Source organism: Oncorhynchus gorbuscha, linkage group LG10 (genome assembly GCF_021184085.1).
Source record: "Oncorhynchus gorbuscha isolate QuinsamMale2020 ecotype Even-year linkage group LG10, OgorEven_v1.0, whole genome shotgun sequence".
NCBI lineage: Eukaryota > Metazoa > Chordata > Actinopteri > Salmoniformes > Salmonidae > Oncorhynchus > Oncorhynchus gorbuscha.
Genome location: NC_060182.1, coordinates 46,688,968 through 46,704,804, shown reverse-complemented (window position 1 = coordinate 46,704,804; position 15,837 = coordinate 46,688,968).

Sequence of the window (15,837 nt, the reverse complement as noted above, 5' to 3'; positions counted from 1 at the left end):
CTTCCCACATCGCCTCCCTACCAATTTAATATAATTTATGAGCCAAGGTGTTCTTGTGTAGATAAGCATTCTAGCCAGTCTGAAGATATCGTTCATTAATTTCTACCAAGGAACAGACAGTCATTGTTCTAACTCTTGACCACATTTACACACGTTATATTCAGCACTGGGATCAAGAAAGAAAACTCATACATATACAGCAACATAATAGTATTCTGATTAGTACATATACAGTAACATAATAGTATTCTGATTAGTACATATACAGTAACATAATAGTATTCTGATTAGTCAGTCCTGATTGAAATATATACATAATTAGTCATCATTGATTTAAAAAAATCCCTTAACACCCTCCACCTCCGTCTTCATCACCTGCAGGATCGTCTGAGGAGGGGGGAGTGCTGAGGGTATTTCTGTTTGTAATAAAGCCCTTTTGTGAGAAAAATAAATCAATTCTGACTGGCTGTGCCTGGCTCCCCAGTGGGTGGACCTATGCCATCCCGGGCCCACCCATGTCAACACCCCTGCCCTAATCTATGGATTTCACATTTTATATGCCATTTAGCAGACGCTTTTATCCAAAGTGACTTACAGTCATGTGTACATACATTCTACGTATGGGTGGTCCCAGGGATTGAACCCACTACCCTGGCGTTACAAGCGCCATGCTCTACCAACTGAGCTAATTTATTTCAATTTACTGATTTCCTTCTATGAAATTGTAACTAGGTAAATTCTTTGAAATTGTTGCATGTTGCATTTATAATTTTGTTCAGTATAATATAAAATATATATTCAGTCACAAGTCACTTGGATTATTTTATGTTGCCTTTTTACATGTTTGCTAAAATGGTGTATGTTTTGTAGTGTTACTTTGAACATGCTGAAACCGTCTCATTAGTTTTGGGCTAGACTATGATCTGTAAATGTCTACTACCCTTCTTAGAAAGTTGTTGAGTGAAATTAGCACTCGTCAGCCTCGGATGTGTATTAAGTATGCATGTAAGGGGACTTGAGTTCTGAAAACCTAAAACATAAAAATGAATTTACCAATTTACCAGTTGACAAACAAACTTGATCGGATGCCAAGAATGAAGATAGACACACTTGTAAGGTATTGTGTGATATGCTTCTTGTTGATTATGTAATATAGTGAAACAATGTTTTATATATATATATATATATATATATATATATATATATATATATATATATATATATATATATATATATATATATATATATATATATATATATATATATATATATACTTCAAACTACAGATTTAAGGGCATTGACATGGTAAACATAATGGCATTAAAAAGAGAAAATACATTTACAATGGTTCTCTCTGTATTAATATTACCCACAGCAGAGAGGACTTTGAGCATGTGGCTTTGCAACACATAGGTCTCCACACTGGGATGATTTTAACAGTGCAACGCCACACAGGCCTCATGCCGCTCAGGTAGGAGGGTACCAGCAATAAATTAATACAAACAAAACTAATGAAAGAGCCCTTCTCATAAAACTAATGTATGCAATAAATTAAGCCAAAGCATATTAATGTACAGTAACAGACATGACCTACAACATGGTTAAGCAAATTATGTAGTCTGACATTTTCAGACCACTAAACAACTATTGATTTAGAACCACAGAGAGTTTAACGCAAGTTGCAAAGAAACCTGGAGCTGCCTCCACTATTCAACAACATCAAAAAACCTCTGCTTAGTCTAATACAGTGACAACTAAGATACCAAAAACTATTTAGTCCAATCAATTATCCTACTACATCTAGCTACATATTGAACTTCCACCCTCTCAGGTTAGGGGCACAATGTATGGTTAGATCAGAATCACCATCATAATCATTGGACAGTACGGAGAATTAAGTATCCACCCAAATCCATATCTCCATCAGTGGAGATTTTAGCATGTACATTTTGATGGGGCAAACTAAAATAAAATGATGTTGCATGCCAGCAAAGTCAATACAACACTAAACAATACATGAATTGGACTATAACGGTGACAAACGGTGCCCACAAACGGTTAAGGCCTACAGGACACAAAGCTGTCCCAACACCTTACCACTGTTACAGCTGGTTATCAGCGGAGCCTTGTCTAGCAGCAAAACAGTTCATTCAGCCTCATTTACTGCCTTTTAAAAAAAAAACATATCTTATACGGCTGACTTGCCTAAACAAATGTGGTTTCTACTGACAATTGAGGTGTAAAAACTATGGCATAAGGGGACAATGAGCGGATAAGAGGCAATCTGTCATTTTGATTAGGAAAGGGAAAGGGGGATACCTCGTCAGTTGTACAACTGAAAGCATTCAACTGAAATGTGTCTTCTGCATTTAACCTCTCTTAGACATTAATGAGCGAGCTAGGGCGGATGTAGTAGTCAATATAACTATTTGTTTAGCACTTCTGAAATGTACAACGACAGAATTCAGAACATGGACCGTTCTTACAGTATTCACGCTGTACACCAAGTCAGAACTGTAGGATAAATAAAGCAGATAATAATAATTAGCAGATAATGAAAGCTCTTACAATATTTAATGATGACATTTCTCTAAAACAGGTTATAGGCTACATGTGAACCACCAAGTCAGAACAGTAGGCTAAGTTATGAGGGGAAAAGGGACCAAATTATTAGGGTGAGGCACATGGGCTACTAACAGCTTGATTCCTTCCAAACTCATTGTCCAATGGCCAATGAGCACCAATATGTTTTATTTATCATATATCTCCTCATTATTTCTCTTCATTTTGACAAGGATTGAAAAGGATTTGCTAGTAGATTGTCAACTTGATTCATGATGACAGCTAGCTGGCTAGCTAAGATTTTGAAGGTATGATCTTGACATGATCAGCCCAATCAACGCTACTGTAGAGATAACATGAGGGCTCCCGAGTGGCGCAGCGGTCTAAGAAATTACATCTCAATACAAGAGCCGTCACTACAGTCGCTGGTTCAATTTCAGGCTGTATCACATCTGGCTGTGAATGGGAGTCCCATAGAGTGGTGCACAATTAGTTAAATAAAGGTTACATTTAAAATAACAAAATTTACATTTTATCTGCAGCCAATGACCTTGAGCCTTCTTGGATGGGCACTTCTAATGTAACTATGGCAGCACCTAAGGAGCTTTAATTTTCGAGCTCTCCCCGTAGATTTTGCGGTGACGTAATGTCCCCGTGAGTTTTTATTTTTGGTTCACCTTTATTTAACCAGGTAGGCCAGTTGAAAACAAGTTCTCATTTACAACTGCAGCCTGGCCAAGATAAAGCAAAGCAGTGCGACAAAAACAACAACACAGAGTTACACATGGGATAAACAAACGTACGGTCAATAACACAATAGAAAAATATGTATACAGTGCGTGCAAATTAAGTAAGGAGGTAAGGCAATAAACAGGCCATAGTGGCGAAGTAATTACAATTGAGCAATTAACACTGGAGTGATAGAATGTGCAGATGAGGATGTGCAAGTAGAAATAATGTTGTGCAAAAGAGCAGAAAAACAAAAATAAATATGGGAATGAGGTAAGTAGTTGGATGGGCTATTTACACATGGGCTGTGTACAGCTGCCGCGATCGGTAAGCTGCTTTGACAGCTGAAGCTTAAAGTTAGTGAGGGAGATATAGATCTCCAACTTCAGTGATTTTTGCAATTCATTCCCTCATTGGCAGCAGAGAACTGGAAGGAAAGGCGGCCAAAAGAGGTGTTGAAATTGGGGATGACCAGTGAAATATACCTTTTGGAGTGCGTGACAAGTGAGCTGAGATAAGGTAGAGTTTTACCTAGCAAAGACTTATAGATGACCTGGAGCCAGTTGGTTTGGTGACGAATATGTAGCGAGGACCAGCCAACAAGAGCATACTGTACAGGTCGCAGTGGTGGGGCGTATATGGTGCTTTGGTGACAAAACGGATGGCACTGTGATAGACTGCATCCAATTTGCTAAGTAGAGTGTTGGATGCTATTTTGTAAATGACATCGCCGAAGTCAAGGATCGGTAGGATAGTCAGTTTTACTAGGGTATGTTTGGCAGCATGAGTGAAGGAGGCTTTGTTGCGAAATAGGAAGCCGATTCTAGATTTAATACTGGATTGGAGATGCTTAATATGAGTCTGGAAGGAGAGTTTACAGTCTAGCCAGACATCTAGGTATTTATAGTTGTCCACGTATTCTAAGTCAGAACCGTCCAGAGTAGTGATGCTAGTCGGGTGGGCGGGTGTGGGCAGCGATCGGTTGAAGAGCATGTATTTAGTTTTACTAGCATTTAATAGCAGTTGGAGGCTTCGAAGGAGTGTTGTATGGCATTGAAGCTCGTTTGGAGGTTTGTTAGCACAGTGTCCAAAGAAGGGCCAGATGTATACAGAATGGTGTCGTCTGCGTAGAGGTTGATCAAAAAATCACCCACAGCAAGAGCGACGTCACAGAGTCGAAACCCTTGGCCAGGTCAATGAATAGAGCTGAACAGTAATGTATTTTATCGATGGTTGTTGTGATATTGTTTAGGACCTTGAGCGTGGCTGAGGTGCACCCATGACCAGCTCGGAAACCGGATTGCATAGCGGAGAAGGTACGGTGGGATTTGAAATGGTCTGTGATCTGTTAACTTAGCTTTCGAAGACTTTAGAAAGGCAGGGAAGGATGGATATAGGTCTGTATAACAGTTTGGGTCTAGAGTGTCTACCCCTTTGAAGAGGGGGATGACTGTGGACATGTTTACGGATTTAGGGTTGTACCTGGTAGGTTCCTTGATAATTTGTGTGAGATTGAGGGCATCTATCTTAGATTGTAAAACGGCAGGGGTGTTAAGCATATCCCAGTTTAGGTCACCTAACAGTACGAACTCTGAAGATAGATGGGGGACAATCAATTCACATATGGTGTCCAGGGAACAGCTGGGAGTTGAGGGTGTCTATAACAAGCAACAACAGTGAGAGGCTTATTTCTGGAGAGATGGATTTTTAAAAGTAGAAGCTCTGTTTGGGCATAGTAGAAACTGTTTGGGCATAGACATGGATAGTATGACAGAACTCTGCATGCTATCGCTGCAGTAGATTGCTACTCCACCCCCATTATTAGTTATATCTTGACGTAAAATGTTGTAGTTGGGGATGGAAATTTCGGAACTTTTGGTGGCCTTCGTAAGCCAGGATTCAGACATGGCTAGGACATCAGGGTTGGCAGAGTGTGCTAAAGCAGTGAATAAAGCTAACTTAGGGAGGAGGCTTCTGATGTTAACATGCATGAACACAAGGCTTTTACAGTTAGAGAAGTCAACAAATGAGAGCGCCTGGGGACACACAGGGCTTGGGTTAACCTCTACATCACCATAGGAACAGAGGTGGAGTAGGATGAGGGTATGGCTAAAGGTAATCAGAACTGGTCATCTAGTGTGTTGGGAACAGAGAATAAAAGGAGCAGATTTCTGGGTGTGGTAGAATAGATTAAGGGCATAATGTACAGACAAGGGTATGGTAGGGTGCGAGTACAGTAGAGGTAAACCTAGGCATTGAGTGACGATAAGAGAGGTTGCATCTCTGGGGGCACCAGTTAAGCTAGGGGAGGTCTCTGCAAGTGTGAGGGGTGGGACAAAGGAGCTATCTAAGGCATGTTGAGCGGTACTAGGGGCTTCGCAGTCAAATAAAACAATGAGGAGCTATCCGAAACAACAGTATACAAGGCATATTGACATTAGAGAGAGGCATAAAGCAATCACAGGTGTTGATTTGGAGAGCTAAGACAAGGGGTAAACAGCTAAGACAACAACAACGGGTAAATAGCGATGAATGGGCAGAGAGGGTCAGTTAGCTACACACAGGGCCTGAGTTCGAGGCTGGGGCCGACAGATAAACAAAATGAAGTACCATGTTAATGAACAGTCCAGCAGGAATCAGCTGTGTAGCCGAGTGATCATAGGGTACAATGAGCAGCAATAGATGAAACAGGGAGCCGTTAGGTAGTCGTTACTACGCTAGGCGAGCGGGAGACACGGCGTTCAGAAAGCTAGCCGGGCCGGGGCTAGCAGATGGGTCTTCAATGACATCCACGATGCAGAGACCGGTGGAGAGCACATTGGCCGAATCAGCAGACCAGTCGTGATGGATCGGCTAGGCTCCGTGTCGACAAAGGGTCCAGGCCAATTGGCAAGAGAGGTACTGTAGTTTGTGTACTTCGTTGGATAGCCGGGAGATGGGCCTAACTCTAGGCAAGCTTGAGGCTAACTGGTGCTTGCTTCTGGACAGCGGCGTTAGCCACAATAGCCACTCGGTAGCAGCTAGCTAGCTGTGATGATACAGTGTAATGGTCCAGAGCTTGCAGCAGGAATCCGGTGATGTAGTGGAGAAAAGCAGTCTGATGTACTGAGGGCTGATATCACGCTGTGCAGACTGGTAGGTATTATCTGGGCTAAAGCGGCTGGAGTCTGAGCTAAAAGGTAAAGACCACTAGCAGTGGCTAACAATGACTAAATAGCTGGTAGCTAATTAGCTTGCTAGCTTCTGAAAGAGGTTCCAGTTTAAAGGTTAAAAAAAAATTATGTACCAAATTGGGTGAAGCGGGTTGCAGAAAGGTATATTTCATTTGAAGATTGAAATATATACAACAACAAAAAACAGGAAAAAAATGAATATTTACATGGGACAAAATAACCTTGGAACACGAGTGACAGAACATTGAGCCAATCACGGCGCAACTAGAGAACATTACCAACCCCTACGCTCTGTATTTTTTTTATTTTTCCATTAAAGTTTTCTGTAAATTACGTGTGATTTTGATGTGGTTGGGGTGAACCAACTTGAGTTGAGTTAACTGATTGGCTATTATTTTTATTTATTTTTATCAAGGGAAGACAAAAAAATGCTCTCGAGCTTCCCTTGCATTCAATGCTATGATCACTAACATTGTCATAGTCCTTTTGACCAGACAGCATCAGATAGATGTCCTACACATATTGAGACATGAGGAGTGCTGTTTCGTTCGCTCGAATGCTTTCTCCGTTGAGATACATTCAACCACTTGCAAGTTGAAGTAAAATTATGAAAACAGAGATGGAAGTGTTTTTTCTTGGTAATTTTTTTGTAAAAGCCAGTTTTTTTTACACTGTAGTGAGGTCTGTGCTTGGATTGATGAGCAGAGGTAAATTGAGTGATATGAGAAACATTTGCATAATCAAGAATGTTTTCATAACTAAAATAGATATAACTAAAACTGTATAACTATAACTAAAACTGTTGACACGAAGACTTCACACTTGGTAGCTAAACATAATGGCACAGATAATCTGGCAAACGGGAATTGTTAGAAATCTGTTTTACAAATATTACACAATGCATTTACAAACAAAGAGATAATGGCACAGTATGCCATTTTTGTATTTGTATTTATTATAGATAAATACAAGGCAGAAGCTACTCTTCCTGGGGTCCAGCTAAATTAAGGCAGATATTATATATATTTTTTTACATTACAATACATTCACAACCGATTTCGCAACATATTAAGTGTCCCCCCTCAGGCCCCTACTCTACGACCACATATGTTAAAGTGTGTGTGTATGCATTTGTCTGTGCCTATGTTTGTGTTGCTTCACAGTCACCCGCTGTTCCATAAGGTGTATTTTATCTGTTTTTAAATGTAGTTTTACTGCTTGCATGATTTACTTGATGTGGAATAGAGTTTGATGTAGTCATGGCTCTATGTAGTACTGTGTGCCTCCCATAGTCTGTTCTGGACTTGGGGACTGTGAAGAGACCTCTGGTGGCATGTCTTGTGGGGTATGCGTGAGTGTCTGAGCTGTGTGCCAGTAGTTTAGACAGAAAGCTCGGTGCATTCAACCTCTCAATACCTCTCACAAATAAAAGTAGCGATGAAGTCAATCTCTCTTCCACTTTCAGCCAGGAGAGATTGACATGCATATTATTAATATTAGCTCTCTGTCTACATCTAAGGGCCAGCCATGCTGCCCTGTTCTGAACCAGTCCCTCTTTGTGGCACCTGACCACACGACTGAACAGTAGTCCAGGTGTGACAAAACTAGGACCTGTAGGACCTGCCTTGTTGATAGTGCCGTTAAGAATGCAGAACAACACTTTATTATGGTCAGACTTCTCCCCATCCTAGCTACTGTTGTATCAATATGTTTTCACCATGACAGTACAATCCAGGGTTACTCCAAGCAGTTTAGTCTCCTCAACTTGCTTAATTACCACATTATTCATTACAATATTTAGTTGAGGTTTAGGGTTTAGTGAATGATCTGTCCCAAATGCTTTTAGTTTTAGAAATATTTAGGACTAACTTATTCCTTGCCACCCACTCTGAAACTAACTGGAGCTCTTTAAGTGTTGCATTTATTTCAGTCACTGTGGTAGCTGACATGTATAGTATTGAGTCATCCGCATACAAAGACACACAGGCTTTACTCAAAGCCAGTGGCATGTCGTTGGTAAAGATTGAAAAAAGCAAAGGGCCTAGACAGCTGCCCTGGAGAACTCCTGATTCTACCTGGATTATGTTGGAGACTTCAATTAAATAAATCCCTCAGTGTTAGACAGGTAATGCTTTATGAACACCCTCTGTTAGACAGGTAACTCGTTATCCACAATATAGCAGCGGGTGTAAAGCTATAATACATACGTCTTTCCAGCAACAGACTATGATCGATAATGTCAAAAGCCGCACTGAAGTCTAACAAAACAGCCCCCACAATCTTTGTATCATCAATTTCTCTCAGCCAATCATCAGTCACTTGTGTAAGTGCTGTGCTTGTTGAATGGCCTTCCCTATAAGCGTGCTGAAAGTCAGTTGTCAATTTGTTTAATGTAAAATAGCACTGTATTGTATCTGGTCAAACTCCATTTTTTACAAAAGTTTACAAAGGGTTAGTAACAGTATGATTGATCAGCTATTTGAGCCAGTAAAGGGGGATTTAGGCAGGGGAATAACTTTAACTTCCCTCCAGACCTGAGGGAAAACACTTTCTAGTAGGCTTAAATTGAAGATGTGGCAAATAGGAGTGGCAATATCATCCGCTATTATCCTCAGTAATTTCCTATCCAAGTTGTCAGACCCGGGTGGCTTGGCATTGTGGACACATTTTTTCACCTCTTCCACACTTACTTTACAGAATTTAAAATTACAATGCTTGTCTTTCATAATTTGGTCAGATATATTTGGATGTGTAGTGTCAGCGTTAGTTCCTGGCATGTCATGCCTAAATGAGCTAATCTTGCCAATGAAAAAAATCATTAAAGTAGTTGGCAGTATCAGTGGGTTTTGTGATGAATGAACCATCTGATTCAATGAATGATGGAGTGGAATTTGCGTTTTTGCCTAAAATGTTATTTAATTAAGGTGCTTTTACTATCATTCATCTTTGTTTCATAGTGTTTTTTACATTTTAAATTCAGTTTAGTCAAATGATTTCTCAATTTGCAGTACATTCGCCAAATCGGTTGTACAGCCAGAACTACTTGCCATTTATTTTGCCTCATCCCTCTCAACCATACCATTTTTCAATTCCTCATCGATCCACTGGGATTTAACCATTTTTACAGTAATGTTCTTAGTGTGCATGCTTATTAGTAAATGGGATAAGCAATTTCATAAATGTGTCTAGTGCAGCGTTGGGTTGCTCCTCACTACATACCACGGACCAAAAAAACATTCTTTACATCAACAACATAGGAGTAGCTACAAAACTTACAGTTGAAGTCTGAATTTTACATGCACTTAGGTTGGAGTCAACAAAACTCATTTTTCAACCACACCACAAATTTCTTGTTAACAAACTATAGTTTTGGCAAGTCGGTTAGGACATCTACTTTGTGCATGACACAAGTAATTTTTCAACAATTGTTTACAGATAGATTATTTCACTTATAATTCACTGTATCACAATTCCAGTGGGTCAGAAGTTTACATACACTAAGTTCACTGCCTTTAAACAGCTTGGAAAATTCCAGAAAATGTACACCCCTTTGTACTACCACCATGTTGTGCTGCTGCAATGTGTCGTTACCGTGTTGTCACGTTGTGTTGTCATGTGTTGCAGCCATGTTGTTGTCTTAGGTCTCTCTTTGTGTAGTGTTGTGGTTATTCTATTGTCATGGTGTGTTTTATCCTAAATATTTACTTTTACACCCGGCCCCCATCCCCACAGAAGGCCTTTTGCCTTTTGGTAAGCCGTCAATGTAAATAAGAATTTGGTCTTAAAGCAGCCACCCTTTGCCTGAAAGACAGCTTTGCACACTCTAGGTACTCTCAACCAGCTTCATCAGGAAGTCCGCTGGAATGCATTTCAATTACCAGGTGTGCCTTGTTAAAAGTTAATTTTTAATGTATTTCCTTCTTAATGCATTTGATCCAATCAGTTGTGTTTGACGAGGGTTGGTATACAGAAGATATTGGTAAAAGACGAAGTCCATAATATGGCAAGAACAGCTCAAATAAGCAAAGCAAAATAGCCCACGAAGATCTCCACCACTGCACAAGCCCGAGGGGGCAGAAAACTGGACAGGAAGATCACGTCTGTGACTCATCCCACTCAAGTGATGCAACCCTCCTAGGGAGGGCATGGAAGAGCACCAGAAAGCCAGTGACTCATCCCCATAATAGGGTCTGAGTCAGAATCCCAGTGGAGAGAGGAGCCGGCTAGGCAGAGGCAGCAAGGGCGGTTCTTCGCTCCAGTGCCTTGACTTTCACCTTCGCACCCTTGGGCCAGACTACACTCAATCATAGGACCTACTGAAGAGAGGAGTCTTCGGTAAAGACGTCGAGACCGGGTCTGCATCTCTCACATGGATATGCAGATCATTCCATAAAAATTTAGCTCTATAGGAGAAAGCCCTGCCTCCAGCTGTTTGAAATAGAAATTCTAGGGACAGTAAGGAGCCCTGCGTCTTGTGACCGTAGCGTACGTGTAGGTATGTACGGCAGGATCAAAATCGGAGAGATAGGTTGGATCAAGCCCATGTCATGCTTTTTTTAGTTAGCAATAAAACCTTGAAATCAGCCCTAGCCTTAACATGAAGCCAATGTAGAAAGGAAAACACTGGAGTAATATGATAAAAATGTTTTGCTTCTAGTCAGGATTCTAGCGGCTGCGTTTAGCACTAACTGAAGTTAATTTAGTGCTTTATCCAGGTAGCCTGAGAGTGGCTTTGACTGGTACTGTAGTGGCTTGCAAAAGTGTTCACCCCCTTGGCATTTTTCCTTATTGTTGGCTTACAACCTGCACAACATTTACACACTTTGAAGATGCAAGATATTTTTTTATTGTAAAACAAACAATAAGACAAAAAAACACACAAAAAAAACAGAAAACTTGAGCGTGCATAACTATGCCCATTCTTCAAGGCAAAACTGCTCCAGCAAGTTGGATGGGTTCTGCTGCTGTACAGCAATCTTTAAGTCATACCACAGATTGAGGTCTTTTCTTTGACTAGGCCATTCCAAGACATTTAGATGTATCCCTTAAACCACTCAAGTGTTGCTTTAGCAGTATGCTTAGGGTCATTGTCTTGCTGGAAAATGAACCTCTGTCCCAGTCTCAAATCTCTGGAAGACTGAAACAGGTTTCCTTCAAGAATTTCCCTGTATTTAGCACCATCCATCATTTCTTCAATTCTTCCCAGTTTCCCACAGCACCACCATGCTTCACTTTGGGAATGGTGTTCTTGGGGTGATGAGAGGTGTTGGGTTTGCACCAGAAATAGCATTTGTACTTGATGGCCAACAAGCTCAATTTTAGTTTCATCTGACCAGAGTACCTTCTTCCATATGTTTGTGGAGTCTCCCACATGCCTTTTGGCAAACACTAAACATGTTTGCTTATTTTTTTCTTTAAGCAATGGCTTTTTTCTGGCCACTCTTCTGTATAGCCCAGCTCTGTGGAGTGTACGGCTTAAAGTGGTCCTATTGACAGATACTCCATTCTCCACTGTGGAGCTCTGCTGCTCCTTCAGATTTATCTCTGATTAATGCCCTCCTTGCCTGGTCCGTAAGTTTTGGTGGTCGGCCTTCTCTTGGCAGGTTTTTTTGTGGTGCCATATTCTTTCCAATTTTTAATAATGGATTTAAAATGGGGCTCTGTGGGATTTTCTAAATTTCCGATTTTTTTTTAGAACCCAACCCTGATCTGAACTTCTCCACAAATTTGTGGCGGACCTGTTTGGAGATCTACTTGGTCCTCATGGTGCCCCTTGCTTAGTGGTGTTGCAGACTCTGGGGCCTTTCAGAACAGGTGTATGTATACTCAGATCATACGACAGTTAAATAAAGTCCACCTGTGTGCATTCTAATTATGTGACTCTGATGGTAATTGGTTGCACCCGATCTTATTTAGGGGCTTCCTAGCAAAGGGGGTGAATACATATGCCCGTACCACTTTTCCATCTTAAAAAAAGTTTTAAAAAAGGTGTTTTTTTATTTTATTTTTATTTCCCTTCACCAAGTTGAACTATTTTGTGTACGTCGATTACATGAAATCCAAATAAAAATCAATTTAAATGACAGGTTGTAATGCAACAAAATAGGAAATACACCAAGGGGGATGAATACTTTGCAAGGCCCTGTATGTAGTTTTTTTTTTACATTTATTTATTTCACCTTTATTTAACCAGGTAGGCAAGTTGAGAACAAGTTCTCATTTACAATTGCGACCTGGCCAAGATAAAGCAAAGCAGTTCGACAGATACAACGACACAGAGTTACACATGGAGTAAAACAAACATACAGTCAATAATACAGTATAAACAAGTCTATATACAATGTGAGCAAATGAGGTGAGAAGGGAGGTAAAGGCAAAAAAGGCCATGGTGGCAAAGTAAATACAATATAGCAAGTAAAACACTGGAATGGTAGTTTTGCAATGGAAGAATGTGCAAAGTAGACACAAAAATAATGGGGTGCAAAGGAGCAAAATAAATAAATAAATTAAATACAGTTGGGAAAGAGGTAGTTGTTTGGGCTAAATTATAGGTGGGCTATGTACAGGTGCAGTAATCTGTAAGATGCTCTGACAGTTGGTGCTTAAAGCTAGTGAGGGAGATAAGTGTTTCCAGTTTCAGAGATTCTTGCAGTTCGTTCCAGTCACTGGCAGCAGAGAACTGGAAGGAGAGGCGGCCAAAGAAAGAATTGGTTTTGGGGGTGACCAGAGAGATATACCTGCTGGAGCGTGTGCTACAGGTGGGAGATGCTATGGTGACCAGCGAGCTGAGATAAGGGGGGACTTTACCTAGCAGGGTCTTGTAGATAACATGGAGCCAGTGGGTTTGGCGACGAGTATGAAGCGAGGGCCAGCCAACGAGAGCGTACAGGTCGCAATGGTGGGTAGTATATGGGGCTTTGGTGACAAAAAGGATTGCACTGTGATAGACTGCATCCAATTTGTTGAGTAGGGTATTGGAGGCTATTTTGTAAATGACATCGCCAAAGTCGAGGATTGGTAGGATGGTCAGTTTTACAAGGGTATGTTTGGCAGCATGAGTGAAGGATGCTTTGTTGCGAAATAGGAAGCCAATTCTAGATTTAACTTTGGATTGGAGATGTTTGATATGGGTCTGGAAGGAGAGTTTACAGTCTAACCAGACACCTAAGTATTTGTAGTTGTCCACGTATTCTAAGTCAGAGCCGTCCAGAGTAGTGATGTTGGACAGGCGGGTAGGTGCAGGTAGCGATCGGTTGAAGAGCATGGATTTAGTTTTACTTGTATTTAAGAGCAATTGGAGGCCACGGAAGGAGAGTTGTATGGCATTGAAGCTTGCCTGGAGGGTTGTTAACACAGTGTCCAAAGAAGGGCCGGAAGTATACAGAATGGTGTCGTCTGCGTAGAGGTGGATCAGGGACTCACCAGCAGCAAGAGCGACCTCATTGATGTATACAGAGAAGAGAGTCGGTCCAAGAATTGAACCCTGTGGCACCCCCATAGAGACTGCCAGAGGTCCGGACAGCAGACCCTCCGATTTGACACACTGAACTCTATCAGAGAAGTAGTTGGTGAACCAGGCGAGGCAATCATTTGAGAAACTAAGGCTGTCGAGTCTGCCGATGAGGATGTGGTGGTTGACAGAATCGAAAGCCTTGGCCAGATCAATGAATACGGCTGCACAGTAATGTTTCTTATCGATGGCGGTTAAGATATCGTTTAGGACCTTGAGCGTGGCTGAGGTGCACCCATGACCAGCTCTGAAACCAGATTGCATAGCAGAGAAGGTATGGTTAGATTCGAAATGGTCGGTAATCTGTTTGTTGACTTGGCTTTCGAAGACCTTAGAAAGGCATGGTAGGATAGATATAGGTCTGTAGCAGTTTGGGTCAAGAGTGTCCCCCCCTTTGAAGAGGGGGATGACCGCAGCTGCTTTCCAATCTTTGGGAATCTCAGACGACACGAAAGAGAGGTTGAACAGGCTAGTAATAGGGGTGGCAACAATTTCAGATAATTTTAGAAAGAAAGGGTCCAGATTGTCTAGCCCGGCTGATTTGTAGGGGTCCAGATTTTTCAGCTCTTTCAGAACATCAGCAGAATGGATTTGGGAGAAGGAGAAATGGGGAAGGCTTGGGCGAGTTGCTGTTGGGGGTGCAGTGCTGTTGACCGGGGTAGGAGTAGCCAGGTGGAAAGCATGGCCAGCCGTAGAAAAATGCTTATTGAAATTCTCAATTATGGTGGATTTATCAGTGGTGACAGTGTTTCCTATCTTCAGTGCAGTGGGCAGCTGGGAGGAGGTGTTCTTATTCTCCATGGACTTTACAGTGTCCCAGAACTTTTTTGAGTTAGTTTTGCAGGAAGCAAATTTCTGCTTGAAAAAGCTAGCCTTGGCTTTTCTAACTGCCTGTGTATAACGGTTTCTAGCTTCCCTGAACAGCTGCATATCACGGGGGCTGTTCGATGCTAATGCAGAACGCCATAGGATGTTTTTGTGTTGGTTAAGGGCAGTCAGGTCTGGGGAGAACCAAGGGCTATATCTGTTCCTGGTTCTAAATTTCTTGAATGGGGCATGTTTATTTAAGATGGTTAGGAAGGCATTTAAAAAAAATATCCAGGCATCCTCTACTGACGGGATGAGATCAATATCCTTCCAGGATACCCCGGCCAGGTTGATTAGAAAGGCCTGCTCGCTGAAGTGTTTCAGGGAGCGTTTTACAGTGATGAGTGGAGGTCGTTTGACCGCTGACCCATTACGGATGCAGGCAATGAGGCAGTGATCGCTGAGATCTTGGTTGAAGACAGCAGAGGTGTATTTAGAGGGGAAGTTGGTTAGGATGATATCTATGAGGGTGCCCGTGTTTAAGGCTTTGGGGGGTACCTGGTAGGTTCATTGATAATTTGAGTGAGATTGAGGGCATCAAGTTTAGATTGTAGGATGGCTGGGGTGTTAAGCATGTTCCAGTTTAGGTCGCCTAGCAGCACGAGCTCTGAAGATAGATGGGGGCAATCAGTTCACATATGGTGTCCAGAGCACAGCTGGGGGCAGAGGGTGGTCTATAGCAGGCGGCAACGGTGAGAGACTTTTTTTTAGAGAGGTGGATTTTTAGAAGTAGAAGTTCAAATTGTTTGGGTACAGACCTGGATAGTAGGACAGAACTCTGCAGGCTATCTTTGCAGTAGATTGCAACACCGCCCCCTTTGGCAGTTCTATCTTGTCTGAAAATGTTGTAATTTGGAATTAAAATTTCAGAATTTTTGGTGGTCTTCCTAAGCCAGGATTCAGACACAGCTAGAACATCCGTGTTGGCAGAGTGTGCTAAAGCAGTGAATAGAACAAACTTAGGGAGGAGGCTTCTAATGTTAACATGCATGAAAC